This window comes from Mesoplodon bidens, assembly GCF_964165515.1.
Source record: "Mesoplodon bidens genome assembly, chromosome: 12".
Lineage (NCBI taxonomy): Eukaryota > Metazoa > Chordata > Mammalia > Artiodactyla > Ziphiidae > Mesoplodon > Mesoplodon bidens.
The window spans coordinates 47,776,064-47,795,570 of record NC_138168.1 but is presented as its reverse complement, the minus strand read 5'-3'; positions in this window follow the sequence as shown (position 1 = coordinate 47,795,570).

Sequence of the window (19,507 nt, the reverse complement as noted above, 5' to 3'; positions counted from 1 at the left end):
GCAAATTTCTTGATTGCTGCCCCAATTTCACAAACTTGCAATGATGTATGTCTCCCGAACACTCCTACCCTGGCTTGTTGTGCCTTCATGGGATGAGAAAGGGTATAAAAAGTCTGGAAACCTGACCCAACTTAGTCCATAAAAAGGCTTTTGTCTGTGAACCTAACCACAAGTGATTCATTAATAGGTGATTGAAAGATTTTTTTTGTCAGGAACACCCCTTGCCCCCCTTTAACAGGAATAAACAATTTGAAACATAACTGAAGTATAAGATGGTATCAATTCCCACTTCAGAATAGTGCTGTCTACTACATGTAAAGGTGTTTACTTCCTTAGGACGAAACATTTGTTAGCTCTTCCGTAAGTATCCCCTTAATTAAATATACCATTTATTTCGTCAAAAGTGCAGTACAAAAAATTCTTTACAAAATATCTTTAGTGCATCCTAAAACGGTAGTTAAATTAGTTAAAAATTTTTTTAAAAAACCTTAATTTTGTGTTTCTAGCAGATGCATAATTATACTCAACATCAGGCAGTGTTGTATTTTCATTTATTATATAGAAGTTCAAAGGAAATTAGTAATGCAACTTTGGATTTTTATCATTTATCCTTCAATGCTTACTAAAGATAGGTAGTAACATTTTTTAAAAAGTGCTTACATATGTGTGCATTGCATTGCATTTGCGTAGTATTCTTCCTTAAGAATCATATGTTATGTTTGACTTTTTAATAACTGACTTCAATTCAAATAAGAAGTAATGGCATTAAACTCCATTCAACATTTATTAATATAGTATTTAAACTCAAGGAAAACGCCAGACTCCAAAATTCTGACAGTGAAAATTCATCCTAATCAGCCTTTGTCTCTGCCCTTTGTAAGAACTGCAAGAAACTGGTACACCTTCTATGTTAAATAATCTGAAGTATAGCAAGTAGCAAGTAGCACCCACTTGTGAAGTTACAAGTCTTTTCATCATATTTACTTTGTATTTTTAAAAAATAGGTATGGGTCCCCTGCCTCTCCAGCTTGAGGTGTGAGGGGATCAACAGACAAAAACATGTACCATCACTAAGGGCTTGGAATTCTAGAGACAATCTCATTCAGAGGGAAATACAATATAAATTGTTTGGTGGTGGTGGTATTTATAACTGCCTCAAACTGCGGTAGAAGCCCACAAACGTTTCAGTATTAATTTTCAGCTCTCTTTGTAATTGCTTATATGTCTTTAAGATTCTACCTCACTTGGTAATAAGACTTAAGCCCTTAACCTTCTGAAAGCTGCCCCGGGAAGCGTTCAGATATAGGGCTTGATTAACACACACTCTCTCTCCAGGTGCGCTCTAACAAGTCAAGCATTTCCTGGAAACCCGCCCACAGATTGTGCGACTATTTTTAGTAGCTCACCTACCGGTAAAGGCAGCTATTAGATATCCAGATATCGCTGCCCCTTTCAGGTGCAGTAAAATAGAACATAAAAGGGTGTAATTGAATGATTACAGCAAAGGACTGTAACCAGGAGCCTAGGGTCTCTCTCCTTCTCCCTGGAGCTCTGGGAGTTGCCCAGAAGGGACTTTCTCCTCCCCACCAACCTACACAAGGCAGGGGCCCCGTGCCCTGCAGACGCGGTCTAACCTCCCAAAAGGCACTGCTGGGCTTGTTTTCTGTTCACACACGTGGGGTGGAAAAGAAGGGAAAGCGAATTTACCTCTTTGGACAGCTTCCATGTGCCAGATTTCTGAGCATTCCTGTAATTATCCTAACAGTCCCAAGAGGTAGGTGGGTATCCTTATTCCCACTTTACCATGAGCAGAGCTTACCCATCAGCCGAGTTTGCTTACTGCCCAAGAACACGTGGCTAAAGAGCTGCAAAGCCGGATTTAAACCCAACCCATGCTTTCTCTCTTTACTATTTGAGGGGAAACTGAAAAGCAGGCTCTAAAGCTAGGGTGGTCCGGTCATTTATTATCCAAACCAGAACAGGTGATGTAGGAAATATCTTCTCATAAAGAGAAAAGCCTCATCGTCTAGGAGGAGGAATGGGAAGGTGGAATTTACAGGGAAATATGTAGTTGAGTACAAGGAAGAGAGTGTTCCACACTTCTGTGCAGAGCTGTGATCAATTCCATCTCCCTAAACACTGTGGACTAGTTTGGACAGTAGTCACTGGAGCAGAGAGCTGTGATGGAAAATGAACTTTCAGTGGCTGTTTACCTCATTAAGCAATGTTTCTTCTGCCTTTCCTCATGCTCTAAATGTTTTGTTTATTTTAGAAGAGAATTTTTTAAAATTCAAGCTGAAAAAATTCGGCTTGCCAACCTTTGCAAGTTTATGAAGGGCAAAGACTATATACATTTTGAATCCCTACAGCATCTACCATAAAAATAGTTAACCAAGTATATGATGATCTCCCCATCCACAGTGCAGGGAAAACATTGTGGATACCCAATAATTAGCCAACATTAGCAGTTAGCAGCAATTAAGGCATGGTGTGAAGTTAAAGGTTTAAGCTTCTGAAATCAGTCTGACTATGGAACTCACAGGCCTTCAGATCTCCAAGGAGAAGAAACAGCTACTTTGTTATGACTTCCTGGAATTAAACCATTTTAGAACCAAAGCTCTGTTGAACATTTTGCACATGGATTTTTTTTTTTAATACGAGTTCGTGTGTTGTTGCAATTGTTTCACCCATACAGAAGGGACCCTTTTATTTAAACCATGAAATATAACTGTAGTTCTGAAAGCAAGTGAAAATAATCTGCTACTGGAAAATACTTCTCAACAAAATGTATGTATGTTTTGTTTTGCTCTGAGCCCTTTTCAGGATCCTAAGCCTGTGCTTTGTATGAAATTAGGCAGCAATTAACAGAAGCCTGTGCTTTAAAAGGACACATTTAGAGATGACAGAACCAGAAGGAATTAAGAAAATGTACCAGTCTGAGAAGTAGTTAGTACTAAGGGAAAATGGATATTCACTTCTTAACCCTTGAGGGCATCAGTATTGTTGAGTCTAGATCAGTCAACATGGGCTAGCTTACGCCACAGTGCCCAAATACCCAAGAATCTCAATGCCTTGAACAGGAAAGCTTTACTGATTAGTTACATTGCCTGTTATGATGGGATGGGCTTTGCTCTGCAGCATCATAGTCCTCACTTGAGGCAGAGCAGCCTCTAACTGGAAACATACTAGTGACCACAGCAGAGGGGGAAAAAGGGGATGGTAGAGCACAAAATCACTCCCAAAGCTTTTGCGTGGAAGTGACCACATTGCTTGCTGTTGACTTTTGTAAATCACAGGTCAAGCCTCTTTTCAACGGAGCAGGGAAGCATAACCCTTTCCCAGGGAGGGAAAGAAGGCCTTGGTAACCGGTGATACAGTCTATCACAGAGTCCAGTAAATAATTGATGCTTATAAAGTAATCTGAGTAATGAAGAAAAAGTTAAGCAAGTCCCCATATACTTCATTCAACAAATATTTATTAGATTCTTTAAATATTAGGCAGTGTACTGAGTACTATTTTATAAGGCAGATAGATGATAATATATATTCATCAAGCGTTTGCACTTAAAGGAATATGTTTTATCTATCTGAGAAAAATGTTTGTGTGAGTTTGCTCATTTCCCCAAGACAAAGCAAAGGTATAATACAGCCTGTTTAATTCTGTCTTGATGCATTGCAGATTACTGTAAACTTAGTGGCTTATAAAAACTCAAGTTTATTATGTCACGGTTTCTGTGTAGTGTCTTCACATGGTGTGACTGGCTTCTCCACCCAGAGTCTCATCAGGCTGAAACAAGGTGTCAGCTGAGGTTCTCATCTGGCGCTTGGGGTCCTTGCTGGTTGTTGGCAGAAGCCGCTTCCTGTGGTTGTAGAGCTGAGATCCTTGTTTTCCTGCTGGTCGTTGGCCAGGAGCCCCTTTCAGTCCTAGGGGACACCCTCAGCTCCCTGACCCATGTCCTCCACAGGCCGTTCACACATATTTACTTTCTGCCAGGCCAGCTGAAGTGTGTATCTCTGGCTTCCTCTGGTTCCACCAGCTGTAGAAAAGGCTCTGCTTTTAAAGTGCTTGTGTGATTCGGTCAGGCCCACACTGATAATCTCTCTATTTTAAGTAGAGCTGATTTGGGATGTAACTACATCTGTAGAAGCCCTTCAAGGGATTAACCCTTCACTAGATGAGCATTTGATTGAATTATTGGGATAAGCTATGTGAACACCAGAATCCAGGCCCCTAGGGTGTCTCTCAGAATTCAGCCTAATACCTGGTCCCACTGCAGAGAAGCGGGGGTTAGTATGACTTGCATATGGCAGGACTGATGAGATGACGCCTGTTCTAGTGTCCTATGGTTCTCCTGAGTAAGAACTGGATTTAAACTTATTCTAGATTGGTATCTAATTGAGGGCATTCAGTGACTAGTAAAACCCTGGTTCTATACTTCCGAGGTGGTTTCTCTAAGAGTTGCACTGAATGTGATCCCTTAAATGCTAAGAGAGTTACTGAAGTAGTCAGTCTGGCAGGAAACACTGTTCTCAAACTGGGTAACTGGGTAGAGTTTAATAAAGAGGCTTTCCTCCCTCCCTCCCTCCCTCCCTCCCTCCCTCCCTCCCTCCCTCTCTCCCTCCCTCCCTTCCTCCCTCTCTCCCTCCCTCCCTTCCTCCCTCTCTCCCTTCCAAGTTGTAGGCAGAGGTTAGGAATCCAACAAGGGATAGTGCAGTACCTCTCCCAGTCCAGAAAGGAGAAGGCGGAGGGGTGAGGCCAGGAATCTGGAGCGGGGAGGTGGGTGGAGAGGGACACCTGACTGAAACTGTGGCCTTTGGTAGGAAGATGCAACCATGGAAACTGAACAGGGAAGTAGTGGGGGAATAAATAACTTGACCTCATTCTCCTCCCATCCTCTTATTTCTAGCCAAGAGGACAAAAGAGCTTGTTGGTCCAGTCCTCAGAGGTCAACCTCCTGGGGCAAGAACAGGGGGGAGAAAGGAGCAGACCTAGAGGGACGAACAAGAGATATGCAGCCCAGTTACCAAAGACATATTTCCTGGCTGTGGTCAGGGTCATAGGCTCTGTTCTGACTTGCAGATGAAGTGTTTCTTCTTCATCTGTGCTTCATAGAATGTTTTGACGAGCTTGATTATAACTTGCATCCCATTAAGCTCAATCATTAATATGTATGGCTCTGTTTTCTGCTATTTTGAACTTATGGAGTGCAAAGGCCATGTCTTATACATCTTTATACCTATAGTACCTATGTGCTTGGCCCATAGCAGGTGATTAACAAACGTTTGTGGAGTTATAAATACCTGAAGCCGATGGTAAACTATTATTGAAGTCCTAGAAATCAATTTGGTATTAGGGGCCTAAACAAATGTATACTGTTCTAGTTGCTCTCTAAGATGTTCTATTCCATGTGAGCTGAGAGAGTGGGAAGATTCACTTACCATTGCTGCAGCAAGTCTTACCCTGTGACAAGTTGATGTTCCACTTCCATTTTCTATTTAAAGGTCATCAATTTCCGGTTATCATACATGTTCCATTCAATGAGCATTAAAATCTGTCAACACAGAAGGACAAGCAAATGTAGGGTAAATGAGACAGCTCAGAGCTACTTGTAATCAAATTGCAGTTGGCTGTTTATCTGTTGATGGCCTTGGGATGAGAGGATTGGATGCCCTGCCTTCCTGCCATTGTCCCATGTGGTTCTGGTTTCCATCAGGGGTGGGAGTGTGCTTAGTCTATGGAAAAACTGTTTTCTCCTATTTTACTTTTTAACATTTTCAAAGCACTAGGTAAGGATAAATGTGGTCAGCTTGATTTATGATCCTTGTTTTGATTCATATAGAATCACATGCTACAGAATCTCAGGGACTGACAGTCTAGGGAAAAATGTAAATGTCATAATTTTGTTAATTGTTTTAGCATGTGTTTCTTCCACATGTCTGAAAGCAACTGTAACTGAGGGTTGTGGTTTCTGGAGCACAGCCAAAAATACAATGTGACTAACAACTGAGGAAAGTATCGTGGGATGTCATGTGGTATTGGATCTTTTATCTTTTTTTTTTTCCACCTCTGCCAAAGTGAGTATTTTCCAGTATTTAAGTGTGTTACTGGAGTATGAAAAGAAGAATGATACAAAATGAACGCTTGGATTGGTGGTTTTTATCAGATAAAAAATAACATATAAAACTCACTTTTAAATTCTGTGGCTATCCATTCCATCCTGGAGTTTCCTATTTCAAAAACTGGATTTGTGGGGGAAAAAAACTCAGCTCTCTCAATTCTTTAAACATTTCAATGATGATAAGGGTCTTTCTCAAGGAAACAAATATCAGGAAATTCAAATACTGGTATGAAGCCATAAACTCCCCTCACCTTGTTGCTCCAAAGCATAATAACTCTATTGAGAATGCCTGAAACCAGTGGGTGATCTCACCCTGAAGCTTCATATACGATTTCTTATTTTTATGACAGGCATTTCACAATTTCAAGGCAAGGTTGAAAAACAGTCGATTTCCTCCATTAAGCAAGTGATCAGGTTGCTGCAGGAATAAAGCAAAAGGCTGAGTTCACATGCTTGGCCAGGAGCTCTCTTGCAAACTTCCTGGTTTGGGATGGACTGCAAATGCTATTAGTATATTTCCTGATATTTCAGTCTTCTGCGAATTGCACAGTAACTAGATCTTTGAACAGTGAGCATCTGGTAGCCAGAATCCCTCAAAGACTTTCCCGTATTTTTCAGAACTGTCTGCTCCTTTTGAGGCTGTTCTCTCATTGTTTTATACTATTCCTTCTGTTTCTCTCCCCACATGTCTGGAAGTCACAAATCTTTGGGTCACATTTAAAACTGACTGTACGTAGGTGACTAAGCCAGTCCTTCGTGGGTCCAGCAGGTCATAGGAAGCTGCTGCTGATGTATATAGCCTACTCATTTTCCCGACACACTCACACCCCCTCCTCTATCCATGACGACCAGCCCCACAGCTGCTGGGAGCTGCAGGAGCGAATGGCAAGTCTGTCCTGCCAGTGGCTGGAGGAAAGATTCCAAAGTGTCCTTGGGAGTGACGTCAGCTAGAAAATCAAACTGCAGAGAGCAGAGGAAGAAAGGACAGTTAGGACAGGGGTTCTGGCTTCTTCAGGGAACTGGGTAAGGACTTTGAAGGGCCTGAAATGTCATGTAAATATCTGCCAAATGATCCCATGTACATTTTATTTTTTTCTTGAGAACAATCTAAAACTTACATTATATGTTCAAAGGGTTTGGGCAACAAAAATTTTTAAGAGGGATTATTGTCAAGAAAGTAGGTTTAGTTAACATTAAATTTTACAAATCAAGAGGGAAGGAAGATTGAAGGGCAGGAAGAAATAATAAAAGTAGGAACATAAGGAGAAACTACGGACAACAGAGAGAGAATAGCCCTTTACTCTTGTCAGTTACTTAAGACTTGGCCTTGTGAGATGGCATGTGAGGGTGCCATTTATACAGCTAACACACATCTGTTTTAGAGATGAGAAAATGAAGGCACAGAGAGGTAAGCAACGCGTATACAAGGTCAGTCACTTTGCTAGTAAATATCAACAATCAGCTTTGAGGGCTGCTCTTAAACACTAGTTTAAACCCATAGGCATTCTCTTTTCTTTCTTGATATGTATTATAAAATTTTTTAATGTAATCTGGAGAATAAAGTTACACACCAAACTATTTTTCTGGGTGTTGTGATTATGGGTGATTTAAAATTTTATTCTTACCTGCATTTTTATATGTATTTATAATAAGTATGTCTTAATGATATCATAAGAATAATAATTTAAAATTATTTTCTTATTTCTAATAAAGTTCAGATTGTTACATTCCTCATGAGCAACCACATATTTACTGAACAAAGGGCATCAAGTAAAGAGTATGAGCAACAAACTTGGAAGAGTTTGGTATTAATTTATAATGACCACTGTCATTTTAGTGAAATGTGACTTGCTCATAGTAACTAGCGAGATGCTTGATGAAATCGGTGAATAAAACACAGTCCTAACAAAGAGTCATTTTAATGTAGATTTACAATATTCAGCTAAATAAATACCTTTTATTCTTCTAACATATACATGGATGCCCCATGACCATGTGTCCTGGTTGTGTCTCCATAGGCACAAAGAAATGGGGGCCTGGGCTACTTATGTGGTAATTTCTGCTTTGAAAAATTTCCAGGTAAAACCCATTTTAGTAGAGATCTTCAGGAGCTGAGACATCCATTGCTTATTTGCCAGAACAGACTAAAGACTAAAGACAGTTGGTTGAGGAAAGAAAATCCTCAGTTTCCTATCAGTTATCTTTTTAGTAGAGGCAGTTGAACAGTTCTCCTTTGAGGCAGGGGTCCTGGTTAGGCTTCTTTATTTCCACACAAGGATCATCTGAAACTGAATAATTGCCCCTTCTCCAAATTCTAAAGTGTAGGATGTGCCTTCAGCCAATCCACTCAGGACATGGGCCTCAGACCCTCCCTCTAGACCCGACATTCTCCCTCCAGGCTCTGCACTCTCCACAGAGCATGAAATTGGGTTGCCTCCAGCCCCTTTCTCCAAAGCCCTGCTGAGGACGTGACCCTTTGGAGGGTTGTTGAAAGGTGATTCCCAGTCCTCAAAGTTCCATGCATGCATCAGCCCAGATCACTGAAAAGCTGTTTTCATTTCATTTTCATTTTCAGTCTGTACCACTCAGACCACATTATCTTGACCCCATTCAGAATCATTATTCCCCAGGCTTTCAAGTTTTTATCAAAGGGTACAGTGAAACTACTTGGCATCTGACTGTGTTTCTGGGTGTCATCTACTGCTTCGGCCAGAATACACATGCAAAATCTTACCTGAAAAATTGTTCAGAATTAGCACTAGGAATTTTTTTTCCTTGGAGGAAGTGATTTGTTTCTTTCTCTCTAATGGTCAGAATATTTGTGGAGGGAAAGGATGAGGTTGAGTGTCTCTGGGAGAAGCCAAGATGGCTTTCTACTGAAATTCTCACTGAGTTGTCAGTGTTCGAGATTTGATCAGACCCAGTGAGGTCAATTCACTCTGCTCAAACTTCTAAGAGTCAGATTCCTAATGTGGAATGCCATTGTCTTCCATGTGAGGTCTGCTTTTCCTGCCATCTTTAAGTTTGCTAAAGAAACATAAGAAGCAGAACCAAGAGAGATGGACAATTTCAAGAGAAATTTCTTTCAGGGCTTAGGGCCTGGTGCATTATCCTGGTCAAAAAAACATTCATTTCATTGTAGTTCAAGGCCAAAGTTTTCTCTTTCCAGGGTGGTGCTGGATAAAACTGTGCCAGCTTCTGTGGCTTTAGCTTTTTCTTAAGTTGGTATGGGAGGAACATCCCCTTTCTAGTCATATAGTGGTTTTCCCAGATGAACAAAACATATATCGTTAGGAATATATATATATATATTCCTCTTAATATACCCTATAACATCATGATTTGCCTTATGATGTTAAATTTCTGTTTAACCTTAGTTTGGATATTTCAAAGTCTTGTGTGTGTGTATTTATATCTATATATGTAAAATTTATATAACTGTATCTCTCATAGCTGGCAGATCTCACTGATTGTTATGAACTTTACTAACTCTCAGAGGGCAAACTTCTTTCAAAATTGGGGTGTTGAGAAGTGTACATCAATATTTTCTTCATTACTACCAAAAAGATTATGTAACTCATTTTATTTCTCATTGCTTCCACTGCAGAAACAAAAACAAAAACAAAAACCTACAAGGAATTAAGGTTAGATCATGGAAATATATAAGCCCTTAGAGCTCCCATATTTGTGATATTTATCCAAGTTTGGCCTTAAATATCTATTCTTAGTTATATTTCCTTAAATATCTATTCTTAATTATATTTCCTTTCATCTTTTTATTGTTTTTATTTTTGTAATTCTATTCAAATTGTCTGTGGACAGAGGTGAGGCAAAGAACAGACAAACAAATGAACAAACCAGCTGTTTTCCCAGCCCCTCTGTTTAGTATGTGGCAGTTTTCTATGTTCTGTTGGGTAAAACCAGAAATCCTCACTTATACAGATTTTCCATTGTTGAAATGAAAAATGCCATAAACTTTATAGTAAAATATAATTTAAATATAAAGAAAATTATTAGAAGTCAACTTCTGCTCTTTAGAATAGTCAGTAAATGGAGTAATCTGGTAACAATTTTGTTTACCTGAGAGTTATCTTTAATTTAGGCATAAATCATCTGCAACTATCTATAAATACATAGAGGGTATATATAATATATGTATGTATGAGTAGGTATATAATAGAAGTAGATTTTATAGTAAGATCTGTTCAGATTTTTTGCAGTTGCTCCAGGTAATCAGGTATCATTGGCGAGATCTGGGAGGGAACTAATCCTCTGAACTTTTACATTCTTGTTTCAATTCTAGATAATGAGAGGCTGAAAATGTTAAGCACAGAGGCATACCATGTGCTATGTTTTGCACAAAGTAAGCAAATAAAGAGTAACTGTGTGTGTCTACAGAGATAGAAATCTTGTACCCCCTGTTTTGTTGCTAATTGGACATGAAAGAAGATGGCTTTCATATAAATGTCAAGTTCTTCTTGCTGCTTTCATCTTCCTCAGTCTCAAGTTTCTGACTGTTTCTAGGAGATTCTTGAAGGCATTAGGAGTAGGTAATTCATCACATCCTTTTCCAAGTATGAATCTGTGAAACAGCAATGGGCTGATGAGCTAACACAGTTAACAGAAATGCCACCATGCATTTTATCTCATTTTTCCCCCTACCACAGGAAACCGGGAAGGGAATCTTATTCCAACAGTAGAGAACAAAGGCAGTTTATGGGGGGAGGGGGGATTTCATATATCACCCTCCACAAAGTGTTTTGTTTTTTTTTTCCTAGAAGACTGTAATCAAGACACAAAAATGCACAACGGGTACAGTGAGTGAGCAAGGTTATGTCGTTAATTATATATTTCAATACAGTGTAATTTTAGAAATAGTTTTGTGAATGCTATAAATAAATTATAATGGGAAAAGTTACATCAAGGATGAAAAGAACTTTGAAAATAAATATTGGTATGATCAGCTACATGAAAAAGGAATGGATCCAATTAAACCATGATGGCAGAAGGTCTCATCCTGATGTCCTATTTTTTTTAAAATTGTAGTGTAGTTAATTTATAACATGTTAATTTCAAGTGTACAGCAAGATGATTCAGTTATTCATATCTATATATACATATATTATTTTTCAGATTCTTTTCTCTTATAGGTTATTATAAGATATATAGTTCCCTGTGCTATACAGTAGGTCCTTGTTGTTTACCTATTTTGTATATAGTAGTCTGTATATATTAATCCCAAACTCCTGATTTATCTCTCCTCCCTCCCCCTATCCAATCCCCTTTGGTAAACATAAGTTTGTTTTCTATGTCTTTGAGTCTATTTCTGTTTTTAAAATAAGTTCATTTGTATCATTTTTTTTTTAGATTCCACATATAAGTGACATCATATGATATTTGTCTTTCTCTGTCTGACTTCACCTAATATACTTCACTTCATATTATAATCCCTAGGTCCATCCCTCTTGCTGCAAATGGCATTATTTCATTCTTTTTTATGGCTAATATTTGGGGCCCATTCATGTCCCTTGTGCTTTCCCCACTGACAGAGTACATACTTTTACATTTGACCAACAAGGGAAGCCTTTTGGAGGAAAAGAGTGACAGAATGCTGAGGACATTGGTAGAAGAGGGTTATGTGTGGACAGCATGTTGACCATCTCTAAAATCAGGTAGATGTAAGTTCATATCAAAGTTGACCATCTCTAAAATCAGGTAGATGTAAGTTCATATCAAAGTTGACCATCTCTAAAATCAGATAGATGTTAAGTTCATATTCCAGACAAGACTTTTTTTTTTTTTTTTTTTGTGGTTGGACAAGACTTTTTTTAAGTGATATTTTTTTCCTTAACTAAGCTTTAGACTTCTTAAACATCAGAAAGAAGTATTTCTTTCTTCTGAGTAATTGACCATCTACTCCCAACTGATTCAGCATGCAGAATGTGCTTGATGTTTACTTTATCTGTTGCAGGAAATCTTCCCTGGAATGCTAGCCCCTTAACTGAAACTATTCAGGAAAATATCACTAATCAAAGGAACTCAAGAAATCATTACCCTACTGTCATCATCCATGCGTTAAGGAGTCATATTAGCATTCGCTAAGGCATCTGTCTTTTCAGATTTAACACAAGCCACTCTGGTACTGGAAAACATCAAAAACACCTGGATAACCAAGAGGGCATGGACAAGTATAAATACCTATCTCCTTGGGACAGAGCCACCTGTATGTTACTTTAGATACCCATAATAACATAACTAATAATTAATATTAATTTAAAAAGTAAGAGGAATCTTTCTGAGGCAATCAGTGCCTGAAGAGGGATCTGTTGAGTTTCCCCAAACTGATAGTCTGTGGTCGTCACCACTTATGAGAAAGCAAGAGTTCACTAAGGACTCAAACTAACCCCAATATTGACCCAGGGATCAGGCTGTGACAAAAAGGATATTTTCTTCTAAAAAAAAAAAAAAAAAAAAGCATTGAAGGATACTTTTGTTTTTCTTTCAGTTGATAAAATTGAATGTTTAATATGTTCAGAGTACTATGTTAGACCATCAGGGTGTTGCAGAGTTCTGTGAAACTCAATTCTTTTTCTCAAGCAACTTAACTGGTAGATGTGAGAGCCCTAAATAACTTTAATTCCAGGTGAAGTGAGAGTAAGCGCTACTGACTGGTTAGATGTTCAAAGAGGAGGATGATCTCTTGGATTACTCTTGTGAGCATGGGGGACCTTGAAGAAGAAGAGGTATTTGAACCAGGCCTTGAAAGATAGAATTAGGAAGCAGGAGTGGAAGAGGGAGTTAAAAAGTGAGCTTGTTCTCAGATGGAAGGACCAGTGTAAACAAAGGCACAGGGGATGAGGAAATTTGGGGTGTGATTAAGAAATGATGAGGTTAGTTTTCTTAAACAGGAGGGTTATAAGATGGGACTGAAAAGGAAAGCTAAAGAGGTAGATTGTTTCGAGAGCACAGGGAACCTTGGATGTTAGACCGATGAGTTTGTTCTTTAATTTAATAAGGAATTATCTGTCATAGGGAAACAGCGAGGGGTTTTTAATTGTGAAAAGATGTGATAGCAACCGGTGTTGTTGTATTTATAATTTGAGGGAAGCTTATGTCAGTGTTCATCAACATTTTCTTCATTATTGCCCCTCTAAGGAGACTTTGTAGACATCTTCTTGATATTCCACAGGTTTAACGTACAGTCATGTTCATTGAGAGCTGATCTATTGCACCTTGTTTCCATCAATGGCCAGGATATTCTCTTTTCTTATCTTCTTTAATTTCCTTTAGTGTGTTTGAGCCTTGAGTAGCTGTTGAGATAAAGCAATCTAACATCATTAAGTACTTGGTGAGTATCATAGAAGTAAAATTGCAAAAATACGACTTCCCTAGTTTTGAACCCAATGAAGAGCTGTGTAATGTTTGAATCAGACTTTGTTTTTTTTTTTTTTTTTTTTTGCGGTACGCGGGCCTCTCACTGCTGTGGCCTCTCCCGTTGCGGAGCACAGGCTCCGGACGCGCAGGCTCAGCAGCCATGGCTCACGGGCCCAGCCGCTCCGCGGCATGTGGGATCTTCCTGGACCGGGGCACGAACCCGTGTCCCCTGCATTGGCAGGCGGACTCTCAACCACTGCGCCACCAGGGAAGCCCCAGACTTTGTTTTTTAAAGAAGTTACCGTTGTTATAAAAACATCATAACAAACAGCAGGTTGCAAGCATATTTAGATCATTCTTACTGAAGAAAATAAACATTTATTGCCAACTGTGAAAGGGCAGATTCGATGACTGATGGAAAAATCACACTGCTTTGTCAGTTCACATAAATAATAATTCATCAAAGAAACATGTGTTGATGAGTGCAGTCTGGTTTTGATTTAAACCACAATGCATTCTTGGGAAACAGCTGAAGTACCTGAACCTCCCTTGAAAAGTCTCCAGCACATTATCTAAGGATATAAACAATCCTTCCTAAGTCACATAATGAATCTTATCAAAAATGCTCAGAGATGACTAAGGTTGCCTATATTTACCTGAAGAAAAACATATCTGGGTGCCCATGAATGTGTGATGAGTACTTAAGAAATAAGATCTGAGTTCACTTTTGCAATAGATGCTCAACAAATTGGTTTGGGATCAGATGAGTGTTTACCAGACACTAAGAAAAATACAAAGGATCGGCTGCTCAACCTTCTCTGATAATCATTGTTCAGTGAGAAAGGATAGAATGTGATATTTTCTCTGGTAAGCATTCTACTCTTGGGCCACCCCGATCCAGAGACCCTCTCTGCTGTTGATGAACTGATGGGATTCAGCAAGCTGCTGTGTGACTCTGGCGGCCAGGTGTCTTGGTGTGGTTGAGACAGGAGCTAACAGATTTGACATGTGGGAATATTACTCCCAGATGCTCCCCAAAGGGGAAGAACAACTTTCTTTCAGTGACCTGTCCTTTCAAGATGAGTCCTATGGCATAGGTACTGTAATTAATTAGCTCGGTGAGAGGAAGCAATGCATCATGGGTGCCATTCTGCCAGAAAAAAATAAGCATTTCCAGTGGGTTCTGCCCAATTTCTTAGTAAAATCCAGTGGTCTGTGTCTGGAGGTCATCCAAGGCAAATCAAAGAACGAAATCTTCAGATGTTGAGGAGATAAGGAAGACAGAACACGCTAAGGATGTGTGGTGTTGATTTTAAACTAAAGAGACCAGTTAACCAGGTGAAGCCACGTCACAGATAGTTATGGCCCTTGCTGCCAAAGTCTGTGCAGAAAAATACAACCAGAAGTTGATGTCCACGATGCCAGTGCTCTGATGTCCAGAGCCTCATAGCCTGTCAGGTCTCAAATACTACCGTATCACTTGGAAACGAATATCTTTCTGACAATATTTTTATGTTTATGTGTTTAAGAGACTTTGGTACTCACTATGAGTTGCATTAAGAAAGCTTTTTCAATCTGTCATTCAGCAGGTTTCTCAGCTTTCTTCCCACCTTCCAAAATCTAGAATGCAATGCCTATCTTCATGACAGCTTTCGTGATTCTAGATTATGTATCCTAAAAGTGAAACACTCTCTATGCAGAACTGCATTCACAATATCTGAATCCATGTTGGTAATGGAACAATTTAGGCAAAGTAGTACAGATATTGGGCAGGCACAGGTGTTGCTGCCCAGGTTTCAGGGAAATGAGCTCAAGTTGTGACTCTCTTGTCCTCTGTCTCTGTCCTGTCCCCAGTGTCTAATAGGTAAGTTTGATTGCTCTCTTCTTATGACATAAATGTATTTTGTTCATTCATTCTATTATATGAAATTATTGTTGTTTAGCTTACAAAAATTAAACAGATTTCTGTGTTTCTATTTCCCATGGTTGTTTTTTAGCCTTCTATATGATCTCTTACTACTCTGAAGAGCAGTAGAGGAAAAAAGTTACTCTGTTGTGTGAAAAATATTTTCTATTGCAGGTTCTGGTTAAGGTTGTCTGGGACGATTCTGATAATATTTCAAACACTCCAAACTCTCCATGTCAGGTTACATAAACCTGCCTTTTTATTAGAACTTAAAAGAGAAAAAAGAAAAAGCAATGTGTTTAACTCCTGGGATTTAAAAATCCTGTAATCAACTGAACCCAAGCTGTATTACTTTTGCAAGGTTCTATATTAAAATTTTTGCTGGTTTATAAAAAAAGAATCAAAAAGACATTTACAGTTTTCTTTTAGAAATAAAATATGATGGATTAACTGCCCTTAGCACTTCTGTTATATTAATTCTATATTATATATTTATTTCCTTTCTTTAATTTTGCTTTAAAGCTTGTGTCAGTGGTCAGTTTATTGTCTTTTCAGCTTCAAATCCACCCTTCCCTGCCCTGCTTGGTGAAAATGAACTGGACCCTGTAAACATTTTTCCTTTGTTGCTGGCACGATGCTAGGCTTTGCCAATAGAGGGCACTAGAGGGATACTGCAAGGTGACAGTGTCAGGCTAATACTTCCCTCGTGGTTCCAGTCCTCCATTTGTTATTCAGTGTGGAAGTCCAGAAGTTCCAGCTACATTCCCAGGACACACTTTCATCAACTAGGGGCTGTTCCTGAGCACCTCTGTGGGCCACATCTGTGGTAGCTTTAGTTGAACTCTCAGACCACGCCCTCATTGAAGAGATCTGAATCTCAGCTTTGGGTCCCTTTATTATCCACTTTCCCTCAGCCAGGAGGTAGTAGCTGCTTTTTTGCACATGGGGATTCTGGACTGCTTAGAGTTCTCTTTTAGTCCTTTTAGTGGTTAACCTGCTTTTATGAATTAATAATTACTTATATTACTTTTTTCTATTCAAAGTACTGATCTGATGTCTGTCTCCTGATAGGACCCTGACTGATATACAAGTTGTTTATAAGTATTCTTAACGTATGCATGCCTAACCCACCTAAATAGTTTTTAAATTCCCCAAGGGAGAGGGCACTTGCTTCTGCATTTGTAATTTTTTTTACTCCCTTCAGAGCTTCATACAATGCTCTGTACATTGTATGTACACGTTTAATACATTTATTAAACACTTCTGACCAATGATGATGAATAAGACATGGGCATCAAGAATCTCATTGTCTAGTAGGAGAGAGAGACATGCAAACAAGTAACTTGTCCGGTTAGAATGTGATAGATACGTTATAGAATGTATGTGGTCCTGTGGCACCCCATGTGGGGTGAGGCTGGGGGCGGGGATGGAGGGGACTTCACAGAGCAGTCGTCCCTGAACTGAGTTTTCAAGGTTGAAAAGAGGGATGATCCCCACAGATTAGGGAGGAAAGGGCAATGCAGACGGAGGGAAGAAGTGAAATTTCAGGAGTATGTGAAGCAAAACAAGACAAACTTGAGGAGTGTCAAGTAGTTCACTGTCGTAACCTAAGCGATGTGTGTGTATCTGTGGGGCTGTAATGTGAATGTGGGAGGGAGCAGCGCTGAGGACGGTGGAGAATGAGGCTGAAGGACTGGGTAGCTCCAGGACAGACTGGACTTTGTAGGTCACGCTAAAGAGTTTGGATTCTATCATGGACAACTACAAACTCAAATTAACTCCAAGGATCTAAAGACTGTAGAGAAAAAGTTAACCATTAGTTTTATGCATCAAGTGTATTTAATCCTTCCTTCACGATGTGGAATGCACTTTTTAAAAATATTTAATTAATTAATTAATTAATTACTTTATGGCTGTGTTGGCTCTTCATTTCTGTGCGAGGGCCTTCTCTAGTTGCGGCAACTAGGGGCCACTCTTCATTGCGGTGCGCGGGCCTCTCACTATCGCGGCCTCTCGTTGCGGAGCACAGGCTCCAGACGTGCAGGCTCTGTAATTGTGGCTCATGGGGCTAGTTGCTCCGCGGCATGTGGGATCTTCCCAGACCAGGGCTCGAACCCGTGTGCCCTGCATTGGCAGGCAGATTCTCAACCACTGTGCCACCAGGGAAGCCCCGGAATGCACTTTTGAAGGATTCAAAGAAATTCAAATCCTTAGCCTTGCCTTGGAGTTAAAAGAGGGAGATTGAAGTATTCGGAAGTAACAAGATGCACTAAATTGACAGCTGAAGACCAAACTGTGCCCTGAGGTTTGAGGCAGCAGAGGCTGGGGTAGTTAAGAAGAAGTAGAACTCCGGTAGGGCCCTCGGGTACTTAAATTTCTTCCTCTGTCTGCATTGTCCTTTCCTCCCCATCTATGGGGACCATTCCTGTCATCTTTGAAAAACACTCAGCTCAGTGACAACCACTCGTTGAAGTCTATTCGATTTCCATTCCAACCCCACCCGACATGGGGCGCCACCACTGTTTCATGTACATTCTTCTATAGTGGTATCTATCACACTCTATTAATAAAAGGTAACTTGTTTGTATGCAGAGTTACTTGTTTGTATGTATGTAGAGGGACTGCATTTTAGGGAAAGAGCAACCTTTTAGAAAAGGGAAGCAAAAGCACAGAATATTTTGGCAGCCAGAGGGAAGCTCAGCTGAAGGGTAGTGATGAGAGAGAAGGCTGAAAATGGTGGTCAGTGCTTCTGGAATGACAGACTTGTGGCACTGTGCTTCTACTCACCACTTCCACACCACGCCACCTATCGTGTGCCTGCTGGGCTCAGGGGCAGCTCCAGCTTCTTTCCTGTGTGCTTAGTGAGGCACTTTGAACTGAGAATTTAGTCTTTAGGATGCCATGACAAGGTTTTGACTGGTGGATTGCTGATTATAAAGATTTTTCTGACTATGTTGTTAGAGGTAATGAATGGAAGATCCCAAAGATGGAAGCCAGAAGCTGTTGAAATGTGCATTTATATGTAAACTATATTTCAGGTGTTAAGAAGCTACATGTTTCAGCTATTAGTTGGAAAGATGTAAGGAGTGTTTGTATGAAATTTACATTGATGCTATCTCCAAAAGAAACAAAGCTGTAACACACCAAATGTCATAAATCAGAATGTCATGCTGAAAAAAACTTTGTTCCATTTCTCCCTTAGGATATGGTTGACCTCCGAATAGGAATTCAGAAATCTCTCTGCCTGCCTCTTTGCCACTAAGGAAACAGACACTGGTTCCCCAAACCCCTGATTAAGAAAGAAGCTGGAAGAACATGCAGAAGCATTTTGAGACTGTGAGTACTCCTGCCAAAACCCAGTGGGAGAGCCTCTGGAGAAACAGAGGTCATAGAAGTTTAAAAGTTTGATTATTTAAAAAAGTTTTTACTACCTTCCCAGTAAACAGTACCTTAATTCTTCATTCTTACTAGCAAATTGTCATTTAGCACCCAATAATTCTCTTATTAAAGCCCAGAGGATTATTATTTTCAGGGATGGGTGAATTTAATCGTCTTGCTCTCTCCCACAACTTTGCAGAAGTATCTCGGGAGACAAAGTTCTTTTCATTCCCTACCCCAACCCCTCAGCAGCCCCCTGAATATATTCCCTTTTCCTGTGAAGCATGAAACCTGGAATACTGAGACTCAGATGTATGAGAGGAGAAAAATGCATCAGGGCAAAGTGATTGCTTGGTTCTGTGCAGGACTTACTAATTCTCTGACCCTTGGAAAGTTATTTAACCTCTTTGTCTTGTCTTTTTAATTAGTAAATGTGGATACTAACAATTTTCTCTGACTCCTTATAAGACTTTTTTATCCAGATGAAGTGAAATAATAGATATTGAGGGTCATTTTGAAAAATTACAGTGTTACAGAAACATAAGAAATCCTTCTGTTATCCTAATTACATGATAAATTTCTCATGATTAAGAAATTTAGATGGTGGTGTTGGGAAAGACTTGCCTGGTGTAATGAGATGGGGCATCACGATATGTGCAGCGGCTTATATGTTTTAGTTCTCTTTGTGCATGTACAGTGACTTATCAGCCATTGATCTCCTGCATGGCTG